The sequence below is a fragment of the Glycine max genome, chromosome 1 (assembly GCF_000004515.6).
Source record: "Glycine max cultivar Williams 82 chromosome 1, Glycine_max_v4.0, whole genome shotgun sequence".
Classification (NCBI taxonomy): Eukaryota; Viridiplantae; Streptophyta; class Magnoliopsida; order Fabales; family Fabaceae; genus Glycine; species Glycine max.
In genome coordinates this window covers 6,167,551-6,184,493 of record NC_016088.4, presented here as the reverse complement: position 1 = coordinate 6,184,493, position 16,943 = coordinate 6,167,551, and positions in this window count along the sequence as shown.

The window sequence follows — 16,943 nt, the reverse complement described above, 5'->3', positions numbered from 1 at the left end:
AGCAAGAGAATATCTTTCTGCCATACATATAGAAATCCGCCTAACAAACCTTTAGCATCTTTAGCGATCCACTCGTATTCTGATGGACCCCAAATTTCTCGAATCGTACTTCTAGACACCCCACTAATCTTCGTTTCGTGGAACAAAATAGCCTCGAACCTCATCACTAAGATTTGAGACTGAATCCTCCTTCTTTTGGCCCTATCCCCCATCCCTCTCATGTTTGAGGAAAAGACCTTCATAGAAACCTCTTTATGGTACTGCCTTTTGATTTAGATCCTCTTTTAGTTTCATCCACCCTATTGATATATGTGACATACATATCATCCTTGGATTTTCCAATGGATTTTGCCAAACCCCACAATTTTGTTCCTGCATCTTCTGATACCTCCAATGAAGCACAATTCCTCCGGTTGCACCTTATAATCTCCGAGTCAGCTGCCTCTTGGGTCGGCGAGGATTGAAAATGAGAAGGTGGCTGGAGCAAAATTTTTTTTACTTAGCTTGAACCCTTCCATGGGGATGGTCGCAACTAAACTCCAAAGGAACTTCTCCTAAAGCAGTTATGACGAGGGTTAGGAGACCCCTGCTTGTTTCCAAACCCTGATAGTCTCTCTGGGCCTAAGTCAAACCAGGTATTTTTTGGACCTGATCCTACAGGCCCAACATTATCATTTAAAAAACCAGCAAGACCCACATCCACTGGTCAACTCAGATCCGAGACCTGATCTAGCAGAACTGTCAGAGGCTTACTTGCTTTTTCATTTTGAATTTCAAAATTAAAATTTGGAATGAGGTCTCCCACTTGTCCATCCTCATTGTTGTTCAACTTGTCTTCTTCCTTATAATCCTCTAATTCTTCAAAGGTGGCAGAATCCTTGTGTCTTCTATTTCTACATCCAAAATAGTTCAAGCATTCCTTGCATCCTTCCTTGACCAATTTAATATGGAAGATGTTGTCATTGATTTTTACTTTCACAACCTCATTGATAACAATATTGTGTGTTGTTTTCATTACAAATTTGCCTATGTCCAAATGCTCTTTATCCTTTATGTGTTCATTTGTGTACATAAAAGCACCATAAGCTAATCCCAACTTCTCAAAAAAATCTTCCGACCAGGCATGGCATAGAACATCATAGCATTTGATCCATATGAGCCTTTCCCGATCTACATCTTTTGGTTCCCAAGGTTTAATTTCATTGAACCACTCCTAAGCCTAATTAACATTTCCACTAATATAATCTCCCACATTTTTAAGCTCATATGTCTCAAGTAGAACCAGGTTGGCCCCAAATGGAGTTGCTCTAACCCCAAACAAGCCTTCCATATGTAACTTTTTTTGGTGTAATGTATGCATCTCCCTCTCTGCTGACCCGTGCTACATATGCCTGACTAAGCCTCCTCACATCTTCCACTGCTACCTCAAAAGACAAGCCATAAAAATTGTTTGATCCATGTTGTACCTTGTTGATCTTCACCATCAGTGCGTTCTTCTTTTTTTGAAGCAGCGTTTACATAAGTTACATTAGGTCAAACTCTGTTTTTGTTGTCTTTTCTGGTGAAGCAATAAGTGGCTTACTTTTTGTGAACCCACTGAGATTAGCTTCTTCTTCTGTTGTGGCTCATTCCTCCTTGTCTCATGCTTTTGACCTTTAGCAAACCTAGGGAGATGTACCATCAACCTTTTCTCCCCGAAGAACAACTTGTTACGAGTAAGGCACAGGATGTGAACGTCATGTACATCAATGAGTTTTGCGAAGCCAAAACGATATCCATGTTTATCCCTTTTCGCCGGAATAAACACCTCTTGAATTTTCCTGTAGCTTTGAAAAATTTTCCCACATATATTTAGCATTGAAAGATTCTGGAAAATTAGTGAAAAACAAAGTGCTTATGTTCGAGTTGTCATTTGTAGCCTACTTGTGACTACTACTAACTGCATCTGGGATGTTGTTGAATCTTGATTTGTGTCCTTGCTTTTTTCCTTCTGACCTTTGTCCAATGTTTCTCCATCACTTTCTTCGTGAGGCAACACCAGAGCCAAGCTTTTTTAGGTGTCCACCAGACAACAAATTCCAACAACGTTGGCACTTGAGGAGGTTCCTCACCTGCCAACGGTCATTCTAATACATAATTGATTGCATAGTAGTGATTATTTGCATGTAATTGGTAGAATTATGAAGATAGTATTTTATATCAAACTACATGGCCAAACTGGTTGGGTAATCTCTGGTAGGTTGATTAGGTAAACTGATTAAGACAAAGAGCACTATTAGACCACTGCCAATGGTTAATAATTGACATTGGGAAACCAACAAATAACAATCATAAAAATCTTATTAGAATTAGGATTGGGGGAATTGGTTGTGTGAAATCATAATCCCTGGATGCCATGACATGAAACACCAAGACTTAACACGAAAAGATTCATTTTTACTCTTTATAAAGCTCTTCAATTAGTTTAATTTAACCAAAATACGTATAACGTTTTTCGTGAATACAAGCATGTTGAACAAACTTCACCCTTAAAAGGTCCTCAAGACATAAAACATAAAAGTACATGTGCCCCAAGGCATTACATCATCAAAACATCATAAAAAATCTCCTAACAAATCTCAAGGGTCCTACTAAGGGAATAAATACAACATAGATCCAAAAACATATCTAAAGCCTAAGTTGGTTCCCACTAAGACAAAGCATAAATAAATGATTAAGGATCGGATCTCGCCCTTAAGTCCATCACCAGGTCCACTAAATCCGGAATGACATGCTCCTAAGAAGTTACATCATAATTTGCTCCCATATCAAATGACACGATCATCATTGATCAATAGAAAATGCAAGAGTAAGCTCATTTTGACAGAAATCGTCATATGATTGAAAACAACATAAGATCACCATTTCATAAGATACATAGAAAATCCTTCACAATTCCAATATCAATGTAATTATACAACTCATCAAGTAATACATGCATCATTCTCAAGTTACAAATATCAATGCCCATGTCTAACTATCTTGTTATGTCATGTTGACTCTTTACTCCTGGAAGATTTCGCCTTTGAGCAATTAGCCTAAGTACATCCCTTAACATAGTCGTACTCTATGATCTGACCATTCGGGGAGACTCGAATTAACCTTATGGAGAAGTGTGGTTTTATCAAAAATGGATGAGCATGGGTAGTGGCTTACCTTGGTAATGCTTACAAGGATCTCAACTTATCTAGGGATTTGCCTACCTATTCATTCTATAGGCCCATTCAACGTTAGCCACCACAAAAACCTCCAACATTAGGTTGAGGGCCTATAGGCTACTCGCAACTTACGTGCCTACTCACATGTAATGTCATTCATCAATGCATGTATTTTATGATCATTCAAAATAATATCATACATCATCACACATTCATTCATCAATCTCAACACCATAAGAGGTTATAATATCATAGATTCACCATTCATATGCTCCTCACACTCATGAACTCACCTATAGTTCAATAGGCATAACAAGACATTCCAACACATTGAATTCTTGCAAAAAACTCATCAAAAATCATATGAATGTGAATTTCATGATCTCACGTAAAGTCAAATCTAATTATAAAACAACATCATCTCAACCACATCTTATATCATCATCAAAAAATCAACCAACACAACACAAGACATTCATCAATCAACATAATTATCTCATCATCAATATAATATTCTCAACAACAACGTGATAAATAAAGATACACTAGCTCAATCAAGTTTGTTATTGTCCTATTTAAAAGCTACGAGGATTATCTCCAACTTGTATGTTTTCCCAAAAGCCTAGTATAGCATACTATGCCTAAAATTACAATCTATATGAAACTTTTACTTATTACCGACAACTTGACCATTGTTCACTAATTTAAACATTTCTAAATTTATACAGAACATTTTTAAGTGAAATCAAAACCATAAGTGAAATAACATCCAGAGCTACAACTTTCATGGAGACCATTTTTCCAAAATTGAACTCTAACCAAGTTTTAGCCATTGTAATCGATTACAAATCTATTTAATTGATTACAATTAGCCTAGAATCCAAAATCAACCTCTAGAGCTCATTTTAATTGATTACCACATGATGTAATTAGTTATAATGATTTAAAACTGCAGAAAGTTACGATTTTTAGGCCAAGACATCATCTTTCATCAAAACAAAATCATTCCTTTCAATCCAAAATATTCAACGACGGATTTTGTAGAAGCAAGCTTCAAGATGATGAATCAAGTTGATTCAAGTAGTTTTAATGATAACAAAGATGATGACAAAAAGCCCAAAGAATGATTTCAAGATTAAGTTCAAGATCAAGATTAATTTCAAGATTCATCAAGAAGATTCAAGATTAAAGAATAATCAAGATCAAGATTCAAGACTCAAAGATTCAAGAATCAAGAGAAGACTTAATCAAGATAAGTATTAAAAAGTTTTTCAAAACATTGAGTAGCACAAGAAGCTTTCACAAAATCATTACCAAAGAGTTTTACTCTCTCGTAATCGATTACAAGAATGTAGTAATCGATTACCAGTGTTTTTAAAACGTTAAGATTTTCAAAATTCAAAATAAAGAGTCACATCTGTTGATGTGTAATCGATTACACCTTAATGGTAATCGATTACCAGTGACTGTTTTCGAAAAACTTATTTCCAAAAGTCACAATTCTTCAAGTGACTTGTTTCTGAAGATTCTTTCAAAAGTCATAACTTTTTAAGTAATTAGTTTTAAAGGAATTGTCAAGAGTTACAAGTTTTGACTTGAGTCATCGAGAGATTATAAATATGTGACCTTGGCATGAAACAAGAAATTGATTGATCTATCATCTCTTTCAATCTATCTTTCAATATCTTTCACCTCTTTCAACAGAACTTTCTGATTTCATTTCTCTTCATCTTTCTAAAAGTTTTTTATCAGCACTTTCTCTTCCAAGAAAAGTTCTTTGTTCAAAAACTTGTGCTATTCATCTTTTTCATTCTCTTCTCCCTTTGCCAAAAAGAATTCGCCAAGGACTAACCGCCTGAATTCATTTTGTGTCTTTCTTCTCCCTTTTCCAAAAGAATGAAGGACTAACTGCCTGAATTCTTTTGTATCTCCCTCCTCCCTTTTCAAAGAATTCAAAATGACACAGTCTGAGAATTCTTTTGATTCTTCCCTTTCCCTTAAACAAAATATTTCAAAGGACTAATCGCCTGAGATATCTTTTGTTTCCCCTTCACAAAGTTTCAAAGGACTAACCGCCTGAGAACTTTGTCTTAACACATTGGAGGGTACATCCTTTGTGGTACGAGTAGAGGGTACATCTACTTGGGTTGTTATACTAAGAACAAGAGAGGGTACATCTCTTGTGGATCAATTCAAGTGGAGGGTACATCCACTTGGTTGTTCCAAGAGAACAAGGGAGGATACATCCCTTGTGGATCTTTTCTTGTAAAGGATTTTACAAGGTTGAAAAGAAATCTCAAGGACCGCAGGTCGCTTGGGGACTGGATGTAGGCACGGGTTGTTGCCGAACCAGTATAAAACTCTTGTGTTTGTCTTCTTCTTCCCTACACTCTTTAATTTCCGTTGTGCACTTTAATTATCGCTTTTAATTTTGGTTAAGTTTCTATTTTTGTTCTTTACTTTCTTAACATTATAGTAAAAGCCTAATTGAATTTAGTAGTATTAAGAAGGATAGATTTTTAATTAGTAAAGGTTCATTAATAATTAATTCAACCCCCCTTCTTAATTATTCTGAGGCCACTTGATCCAACAGATTTAAGCTTCAACAAAACATTTTCTAGCATTTCAAAACATTCAAAATAAGAAAGAGGTGAGCTTCCCTTACCTATCAACTCAAAGAGTTAGATTTGGGATAAAGAATAGGAATAAAGGGAGAGACTTTGGGTCCAAAATAAAAGCTTTCATTCATTCCTACATCAGTTCCACATCATTCATACCATCCAAAACCCCCAAAACTAACATAACCACATTAAAACCATACAAACAAACACTTTCATGGAGTTTAGGAGGGTGTTCATGGGGGAAAACAAGAATGAATGCGAAGAGAGGAAGAGAAGGATTTACCTCATCTAGGGACAACCAACAAATATTAAAGGGGGAGGAAAGAAGCTACCTTTCTGCATAGCACCAAAGTTGTAAGCTTCTCCAATGGTGGTTCCTTGGAGAAGAGGAAGTGAGAGGAAAATGAAGAGTTTCTTTTCGAGAAGTTTCTGAATACGAGGGTTTGTGAGAGATTTTTGGTGTCTCTCTAGCTTTTCTCTCTTTGCACCTTGGCTTCTACTAAACATTCCTACATCAGTTTTACATTATTCATACCATCCCTCTAGGCCCAAACACACGAAAACTCACTAATACACATAGAACACATGCTCAACATCACTAACTCATCAATTAATTCATTCATCCAAGCACTTAAATTTAATTTCTCTTGTAATTTAATTAAATCACTTGAATAAACAATTACAAAAACACAATGTTACACATTATTTTGGGAACACAATTAGTCCTTTGGGTTTGATATTTGATACTACAACTTAGAGTATGCTTACCCTTGTGTATTCATATTTTACGCATCAAGAAACTACCATACAAGTCTGCAACGCCTATGTTCTTTCGAAGCAACATTGCTTCCCAAGTGCCCGTTGTGGACGCTCTTAGTTGTTCCACAACTCAACTACTAGATGTTATTCTCATTGTAGGAGTTGATTCCATATTTGATATACTTCATCCTTATCTCAACTGAATGCCTCACTAGTGATTCAAGGATGGTGAAGAGAACTTTAGTTTGAGATCATTGAGGTCTCATAAAGTGTGCCAAAAACGTTTTGGACTGAGAATTCAACTAATTAGCCATTGAAACAACTAATTATACCAACGCTAACTTCCTTAAGACAAATGAGTTAAGGAAGGGACTTTGTTTCTCGATTGGGTTAACGTTCCTAGTTCACTCCCAACAGATTTCTAGAAGTTGTAAAATTGAAGTTGGCTACATAACTCTTATAAAATATAGAAAGTGTTGTAAATCACTAAAAACATACGACAAAAAAAGTTGTAAATTATTAAAGATAAAAATGTTGGAAATGATAAATTTGATTGATTATGGTCGAGGAGGACCTTAATTATATTGTAAAAGCTCTTATTTATAGAGGCAATAAATCTACATGATAACTACCCAATTCCTGACATTTTTAGGAGAACATGGCTCTACCAAATGTTGGCCTAAATTAACTACCTTCGTCTGCTTCCCTTATTCAAATCTTCAGCTTGTTACTAAGCTTGATCCAAATCTGGGCCATATTCAGCACCACTTTTATTTAGATATGCAGTGCCACCACTGCCCTCACATTTGTCGTCGCCGTAAGTCCCTCTCTTCCACTCGTCGTTGATAATGGGATTGCATCTGAGTTATAAGGATTCGAAATCCGTATGCATTATATGGATTGACAATCCGTATTATACAACAAAAAAATTTACAATTTTCATACCTGTTAGTTGTTGTATTTCCTAAATGCATTTCCTTATTCATTCAGACTTTAACAAATTTTTCTTTATGGGGAATCAACCATGTTTGCTTGACAAAGTCAACAAACATTGGCCATGGCGAGCAAGCAATTTCAAACTTCACAAGGCACTCATCGAAGTCTTGCTTAGAAGGACAATCCACCAAACTCCCTCAGGCTTCCATGACAGAATCCCATGCATTTTTTTTTACCAACCAGGGTTTTACACTTTGCCTTCACATTCTTATCAATGTAAAACCGACACAAAAAATTGGTAGAGTCAAGGAATACATTTTCCATTGCATTCATCAATGCTATAGATCTTTGTCGGTAACAAAAACTCTAGGGAGTGCATCACATTCTTATCAATTTCAAACATCATAAGGCACTCATCGAAGTCTTGCTCAAAAGGACAATCCACATAACTCCCTCAGGCTTCCATGACATAATTTCATGCATTTCTTTTTACCAGCCAGGGTTTTACACTTTGCCTTCACATTCTTATCAATGTAAAACTGACACAACAAATTGGTAGACTCAAAAATTTCACTGCATCCATCAATGCTAGATCTATGTTAGTAACAATAACTCCAGGGAGTGCATCACGTATGAGAAAAATACCTCGAAATCATTCTAGAGCCCATAGAATATTATTTAGATGTTCTCCCTCCAAATAGGCAAAAACAACAGAGAATGTTATCCCTGTTGGTGTCACACCAACAATGTTAAGTAACGGCAACCTATACCTGTTTGCCTGTACCTATTTGTTTTGTAGGTACTATCTATCAAAAATACCAAATTACAGGTATTGGATAATTTGACTGCATCAGGATGACTCCAAAATATATCACGTACAACATCTTTATCCTTCAATTTATTCCAATGAATATACTTATCTCATTCAAGATGCTTCATTGGTTGTTGCATTTCAGTATTATTGCCTCTTATGGAAGAACAATACGCATTTCTTGCATTCTACACTTGCTTAATTCTTGTATAACTATTGGTTGTTCGAGTGGTCGACAAGTGTACAGATTCACATAAGTAGTATAAAACGGTAAAATTGAGTATCGTATCCTCAGGGAATTTGTTTCACCTAGACCACGTATATTCAGCATGTAAACACTTATAAGGATTGAAATAAAGCAAATGTTGGGTTTTGTACTATAAAATCTATTTGAACATAAATAGAATATTTAAAGCTATAAAAAGTGACAACTATCAAGTTAAAAGCGTTGGGGAGTGTCCTACTGAGTTTCTATTGCTATATAAAATGTGTTTTTCTCTATTTAACGTTACCCTAGTGTTCTTACACTGAGAAACTACTCAAACCATGATTCCTCACATGAATGAGCCTAACTCTCTTTAGACTTTTTTCTTAATTCCTCAACAAACTTGTTCAAAAAGAGCTACACTAAGCCTACAGTGTAAAATGGACTAGATCACTGCACTCCATTCCTAGACATACAGATTTCTAGCTTGCTCTATCAAGTTCTAAGGTTTTAAAGTATTTTCCAATACTAAAAAGCCTAACTACACATACAAATGGGTGATTAAGCCACAAGCATGTAAAATAAGCATAGATAGAAGCAATGAACACAGAGAAATAACATTAAATAGATAGTATGAGTATTACATCAAGAGGTTTAGTAGTAACTCCCCAACAAAGAGGCTTAGCCTTCCATTACAAGCAAAGCTTCAAAAATACAAGAAAGAAACTATTTTTGGTGAAAGAAATTGGAAGAAGATGATGGAGAATGTCTTTTCCAGCCTTTAAACCCTAAATCTCTCTGTTTTTCCTGAACTAAGCTCTCTTTGCTGCTCTCCACCCGTTGTGTCCCTCATTTCTGCCAACTTCAGTGTTTTTAAAGGCTCCTGGACTCTTCAATTTCCAAAGGCTCGCTTGGCGAGCATGTCTCGCTAAGCGTGAATTAGTGAATTTTCGCCTAGCGAGAGTGGGCGCACTGAGTGCGAGAAGAGATAACGTCCTCGCTGGGCAGGCTGGCTGCGCGCTGGGCGAGCAGATCTCTGGCTTATCCTCTTCTAGGGTTTCCCATCCACTAAGCGAGCTGGATGCCTCGCTAAGCGAATGCATCTCGTTGAGCGGATCTGTCTCACTAAGCAAGTCATCAGCAGCTTTTGCCTTCTCTTCTTTGGCTTGAAACTAAGTTGGATTTAACATTAGGTCACAAAAATGGAGTTTTTACTCTAATAAATCACACAATAAGGAAATTATGTACAATTCCTACAAAAGAACCATAAATTGGGGGCACAGTGCTATTTCCTTGAAAATTTTCAATACCAAACTAACTTATGAATAGCAACTAACAAACTCCCCCAAATTTACAATTTTGCTTGTCCTCAAGCAAAGAATTAATAGTTTACTTGTCCTCAAGTGAAAGGAATCAACAGTGGTTAGCCAAAATCGTGTTTGTTTCAAAAGTTTCAATCACATGAACAGAGAAAACTAGTAATGCTTCAACCAACAACCTTTCACAAAGATATGCAGTATTTCAAAGATATGAACATGTCTATTAAGCAGCACAAATGAAATAAGCTAACAAGCATGACAGGTATCAAAGAAGTTTAATCAAGCTTAATCCTCACAGCTACTGTTTCTCTCATAAGCACAAGTGTTTAAGGTAATTCTTCAAATCAACAACCAACACAAGTCTCAACTTTTGCACTTCATCTCATTCCATACAATCACAAACACAAAAAATGAATTTGAAGGACTTTCTTGGCTTGTAATGAGGCTAGGCTACAAGCAATTCATGGTTTTTCTAGGATGCAAAACTTAGGTGCTAGGAGAGCATTCATCCTTAGATCACTTTTTTTCTTTAATTCCCAACTTTTATTGATATGCCACAAGCATAATCAACATTCAACTCAAACAATAGCACACAACTTTACTTATTCTTGGAATTTTCATCTTTCTCTTCTTTTTTTATTTTATTTTAGCAACTTATGATTACTGCTACTTCATATAGTTTTCTATGGTTGTTGCTTTCCTTCCTGCAATCAAACTCACCCAAACACACTCCCCCAAATTTGGGACAAATTTGTCTTAAACCATAATGCTCTCCTATAACCTAAGGAAAGGTCAACGGTGATTATATTTTCAATCAGGCTTAGGGTTCAAGAATTAATTCAATCATATTTAAGCTTAAAATGGGTGCAAGGGTTTAATCATTCATGAACAAGGTAAGGCTATTTGGCTAGGTGGCTAAATCAATCAATCATGGCCTTCATCATTTCCAAATCATGCATTCATTTAGTATTCAGAGATTCATGCAAAAATCGGTACTTGATGCTAGTCGTTCTCTCATAATTTAGATTCACACATCTCACTAGGTTAAAGCCAATGATTACCTTCTTTATTTACCTGTCAAATAAACTAACATTTCCACTCACGCCCCTAATTTCATGTTCTTTCTCTTCTAACTACGACATATTTTTTCAAGGAATGTGATCTAGTATTGCATATCACTCAATTCAAGAAATCAATCCAATTCAATCCAATCAACAAACACCAAAGATTTAAACCAAAAGATGTTTCAAAAGCCAAAAACCACTGTGCATAGTTTAAAAACCATAAATTGTTCAAAAAGGTGTAAAAGTGATAAGTAAATAAATAAAACTAAAGCTAAAAACTATATCTAAATAGCAGAAAAATAAATGAATCCTGTCTTTACTCCTCCTGAGCCAGTGTTGGGTCGTCCTGAGGTGATGTGGGGGCATCCTGGGTTGGCAAAGATGTGTCATGTGCTAGAGTAGGCCAGGGATCCCAGGCGCTCTGCGCTGTTGCGATATTTGCCACGTAGTTGTGGAAGCAAAGCTTCATGATGAATCAACAATGATTCAAAGGTGTTTTGATGATAACAATGATGACAGCAAAAGATGATGACAAAAGTGATGAACAAAAAGCTCAAGTGAATCAAAGAACATCCATCTCAAGAGAATCAAGAACAAGTCAAGAGTTCAAGAATCAAGAAGAATTCAAGACTCAAGAAGAAAGCCTACAATCAAGAATCAAGATAAGTATTAAAAAGTTTTTTCAAAACTTTGAATAGCACATGAGTTTTTGACAAAACCTTTACCAAAGAGTTTTTACTCTCTGGTAATCGATTACCATATTGTTGTAATCAATTACCAGTAGCAAAATAAGTTTGAAAATGTTTTCAAACTGAATTTACAACGTTCCAAATATTTTCAAAAGGTTGTAATCGATTACAATTTTTTGGTAATCGATTACCAGTGTCCTTGAACGTTGAAATTCAAATTTAAATGTGAAGAGTCACATTGTTTCACTCAAAAAGCTTTGTGTAATCGATTACACATTTGGTAATCGATTACCAGTGTTTGTTTCTAGAAAATCTAAAGATGTAACTCTTCAAAAAGGTTTTGACTTTTTCAAATGGGTTTTAAGTTTTTCTAAAAAGTTATATCTCTTCTGAATGGTCTTCTTGATCAGACATGAAGAGTCTATAAAAGCAAGGCTTTGTTTTGCATTTTGAATCAATCATTTTTCCAATCTTTCTAACAAACTCATACAATCTTTTACAAGCCTTGAATCTCTTGAAATCTCTTTGAACTTCTTCTTCTTCTTTGTACCAAAAGCTTTCTGAAGTTTTCTGGTTTTCCAAACCTTGAAAACTTGTGCTATTCATCCTTTTCATTCTCTTCTCCCTTTGCCAAAAAGAATTCGCCAAGGACTAATCGCCTGAATTCTTTTTGTGTCTCTCTTCTCTCTTTTCCAAAAGAAGGAAGAACTAATCGCCTGAATTCTTTTGTGTCTCCCTTCTCCCTTGTCAAAGAATTCAAAACGACACAGTCTGAGAATTCTTTTGATTCTTTCCATTCCCTAATACAAAAGCGTTCAAAGGTTTAACTGCCTGAGAATTCTTTTGTATCCCCATTCACAAAGTATCAAAGGTGTAACAGCCTGAGATCTTTGTCTTAACACATTGGAGGGTACATCTTTTGTGGTACAAGTAGAGGGTACATCTACTTGGGTTTGACTGAGAACAAGAGAGGGTACATCTCTTGTGGATCAGTTCTAGTGGAGGGTACATCCACTAGGTTCAAAGAGAACAAGGGAGGATACATCCCTTGTGGATCTTTGCTTGTAAAAGGTTTTTTACAAGGTTGAAAGAAATCTCAAGGACCGCAAGTCGCTTGGGGACTGGAGGTAGGCACGGGTTTGTGCTGAACCAGTATCAAAATTCTTGTGTGTTTGTTTCCTTCTTCCCTACTCTTTTACTTTCCGTTGTGCAATAAAATTTCCGCTTTTACTTTCTGTTAAGTTTCTCTTCTACTCCTCATTCTCTTAACAATTTAGTAAAAGCCTGAAAAGAGTAATTTTTTAATTAGTAAAGGTTTAGGAATAATTAATTCAACCCCCCCTTCTTAATTATTCTGAGGCCACTCGATCCAACAGTAGTCTGTGTCGACAGTGTCATCTCCCTCATCTGTGACCTCCATAAACGTGGCAGCAGGAGTGTCCTCTGGCATCCCTCAGGTGTCTCCTTTGGCTCTGGCTGTGGCTCCTAGGCTGTAGGAGCCTTACCTCCCCATGTAGAAGAAGGCTGGACTCCTGGCCAGGCCACCTGGGCCATAAAGTCCTCCATGCTGATAATGGGCTGATGCTAAGCCAAGTCATGGATACTCTGCATCACCAGGCATAAGCCATGGTGGAGGCTCTGCAACATCAGCACTATCATGTTTGTGCTCGAAGTGGAGAGGCCGGAGGGTGTTGTGAGTGCTGGAGCTAGAGCTGGGGTAGAGGTAGGGGCAGAAGTGGAAGCATCTGAAAGTCCCCAAGCCCTGGCCTTACGGGACCTGGGAAATGTGATGGTAGGATCAACCGGGTTCCAACAGTTCTTTCTTATGTAGGCCAAGTTAATGGCCGGGCTCAGGGACTCGAAAGTAAGGAAATCTGGGACGACTCCTCTGGCGATGCATAAAGCAGTGATCAAGGCAAGGAAGCCAAGCCTAGAGGAGTTGGACTAGGCCATCTGAGAGATTTGTCCAGAGATGATGGAGCCCAAGTCCATGTCCATCTTCATCACCAACCCATATACCAACAGTTTTGAAGAAAAAGTTAAGAGTTATAACTTTAACCATTGCCCATTGCTTTTTCTTTGTCAAAAAGCTTTCTAAACTTTGTTTCAAAACTTTGTTTTTCTACAAGTGGAAATTCTGCAGAAAACAAAAGTGTGCTACCTTTTCATCCGTTCTTCCTCTTGACAAAAGATTCAAAGGATTAACCGCTTGAGAATTCTTTTGATTCTTCCCTTTCCCTTTAAACAAAAGATTTCAAAGGACTAACCACCTGAGATATCTTTTGTTTCCCGTTACAAAGATTCAAGGGACTAACCGTCTAAGAATTCTTTGTCTTAACACATTGGAGCGTACATCCTTTGTGGTACAAGTAGAGCGTACATCTACTTGGGTTGTTATACTGAGAACAAGAGATGGTACATCTCTTATGGATCAGTTCAAGTGGAGCGTACATCCACTTGGTTGTTCAAAGAGAACAAGCAAGGGTACATCCCTTGTGGATCTTTGCTTGTAAAGGATTTTACAAGGTTATTGGAAATCTCAAGAACCGGTGGTTGCTTGGGGATTAGATGTAGGCACGAGTTGTTGTCGAACCAGTATAAATCTTGTGTTTGTCTTCTTCTTTCCTACACTCTTTACTTTTCCGCTGTGTAATTTTTATTTCCGCTTTACTTTTGTCTAAGTTATTGTTTCTTTTTCTTACTTTCTCATAACTTAGTAGGAAAGCCTAATTGAATCTAGTAACATTTAGAAGGATAAATTTTTAATTAGTCAAGACACGTTCATAATTAATTCAACCCCCCTTCTTAATTATTCAGAGGCCACTTGATCCAACAAGTGGTATCAGAGCAGGTATCTTGAGAAAAGTTTCACAACTTCAAGATAAACGGCCTCTTTAAATTCTCTGTTTTTCAAAAGTAATTTCAGGTATAGGTCAAATCTGAAATCATTCCAAGATCATGATGAAGACCAAGCCAACTTATGTCTCATGACAAAATCTCATGAGAACAACGAGAAAGAATCTGTAAGGAAGAAGTGTACATCGACAGTGGATGTTCCAAGCATATGACGGGAGATGTATCCAAGTTTACAACCATTTCCCCCAAGAAAAGTGGACATGTTACATATGGCGACAACAACAAAGGCAAAATCATTGGAGTCGGCAAAATAGGTACGAGTTCCTCTACTCCCATTGAAAATGTGTTACTTGTAGAAGGTTTAAAGCATAGCCTATTAAGTGTTAGTCAATTATGTGATAAAGGATATAAAGTATCCTTTGATTCTGAAAAATGTGTTATCAAGCATGAGCATGACAAAGACATTGAGCATATAGGTTTTAGAGAAAATAATGTTTACATGATTGATTTGAAACAAAAATCTGAAAATGATAGATGCTTTCTAAGTAAAGATAGTGATCCTTGGTTATGGCATAAGAGAATTGCTCACATTAACATGGATCATCTAAATAGATTAATCTCAAAAGACCTAGTTGTTGGTTTGCCAAAATTAAAGTTTGAAAAAGATAAATTATGTGATGCATGACAAAAAGGTAAACAAACAAGAGCATATTTTAAATCTAAAAATATTGTCTCTACCACTCAACCATTACAATTACTGCACATGGATTTGTTTGGACCCTCTAGGGTCATAAGTTTTTGGTGGTAGTTACTATGCATTAGTAATTGTTGATGATTATTCTAGGTATACTTGGACTTTATTTCTTACTCACAAAAATGATGCATTTCATGCATTTATGAGACTTGCCAAAGTCATCCAAAACAAGAAAAGTCTCAAAATCATCTCCATTAGAAGTGATCATGGAGGTGAATTTGAAAACAAGGCTTTTGAAATGTTTTGCGATGAACATGGCATAGAACACAACTTTTCTGCACCTATGACACCCCAACAAAACAGTGTAGTAGAAAGGAAAAATAGATCTTTAGAAGAAATAGCTAGAACCCATTTAAATGACACTCCACTTCCAAAATATTTTTGGGCTGAAGCTGTCAACACCGCATGTTATATTATGAATAGAGTCTTAATAAGACCCATTCTTAAGAAAACCCCATATGAACTGTTTAACAATAGAAAACCAAACATTGCTCATTTACATGTTTTTGGATGTAAATGTTTTGTCCTAAACAATGGTAAAGAAAGCATAGGTAAATTTGATGCTAAGGCGGATGAGGGCATCTTCCTTGGTTATTCCCTACATAGCAAAGCCTTTAGAATATACAACAAAAGAACCATGACAATTGAGGAATAAATACATGTTTCTTTTGATGAAACTAATATTATCTCTCCGAGAAAGGAGTTTCTTGATGATATTGCAGATTCTTTGGAAGATATGTACAATCAAGAAAGGAATCTAAAAAGGAAGAGAAATGAAGAAAACAACAATGTTCAAGATGACCTAGCTCAAGAAAATGATGATCTTCCCAAAGAATGGAAAACTTCAAGAAATCATCCTCTTGACAATATCATTAGAGATATCTCAAAAGGGGTAACAACTAGACACTCTCTCAAAGATTTATGCCATAACATGGCATTTGTTCCTATGATAGAACCTAAAAACTTTAAAGTAACCATAATAGATGATCAATGGATAGTTGTTATGCAAGAAGAGTTAAATCAATTTGAGAGAAATAATGTTTGGGAACTAGTTGAGAAACCACATAACTACCCCATTATAGGAACAAAATGGGTATTTAGAAATAAACTAGATGAAAATGGTATAGTAATTAGAAATAAAGCTAGACTAGTTGCAAAAGGGTACAACCAAGAAGAAGGGATAGACTATGAAGAAAACTTTGCACCCATAGCTAGATTAGAAGCCATTAGGATGCTTTTAGCTTATGCATCTATTATGAACTTTAAACTATATCAAATGGATGTCAAGAGTGCCTTCCTAAATGGTCTAATCCAAGAGGAGGTATATGTAGAACAACCTCCCGGGTTTGAAGACTCACAAAAATTAGATCATGTCTATAGATTAAAGAAAGCACTTTATGGGTTAAAACAAGCACCTAGGGCTTGGTATGAAAGATTAAGTAAATTCCTATTAGAAAAGAATTTCATTTGAGAAAAGGTAGATACCACCTTATTCATAAAGAAGAAGAATAATGATATCTTATAGGTACAAATTTATGTTGATGATATAATCTTTGGATCTACTAATGAATCTTTGTGCAAGGAGTTTTCTATTGACATGCAAAGTGAGTTTGAGATGTCCATGATGGGTGAGTTAAATTACTTTCTTGGACTACAAATCAAACAAACAAATGATGGGATCTTTGTCAACCAAGCAAAATATTGCAAGGAACTTATCAAGAGATTCGGAATG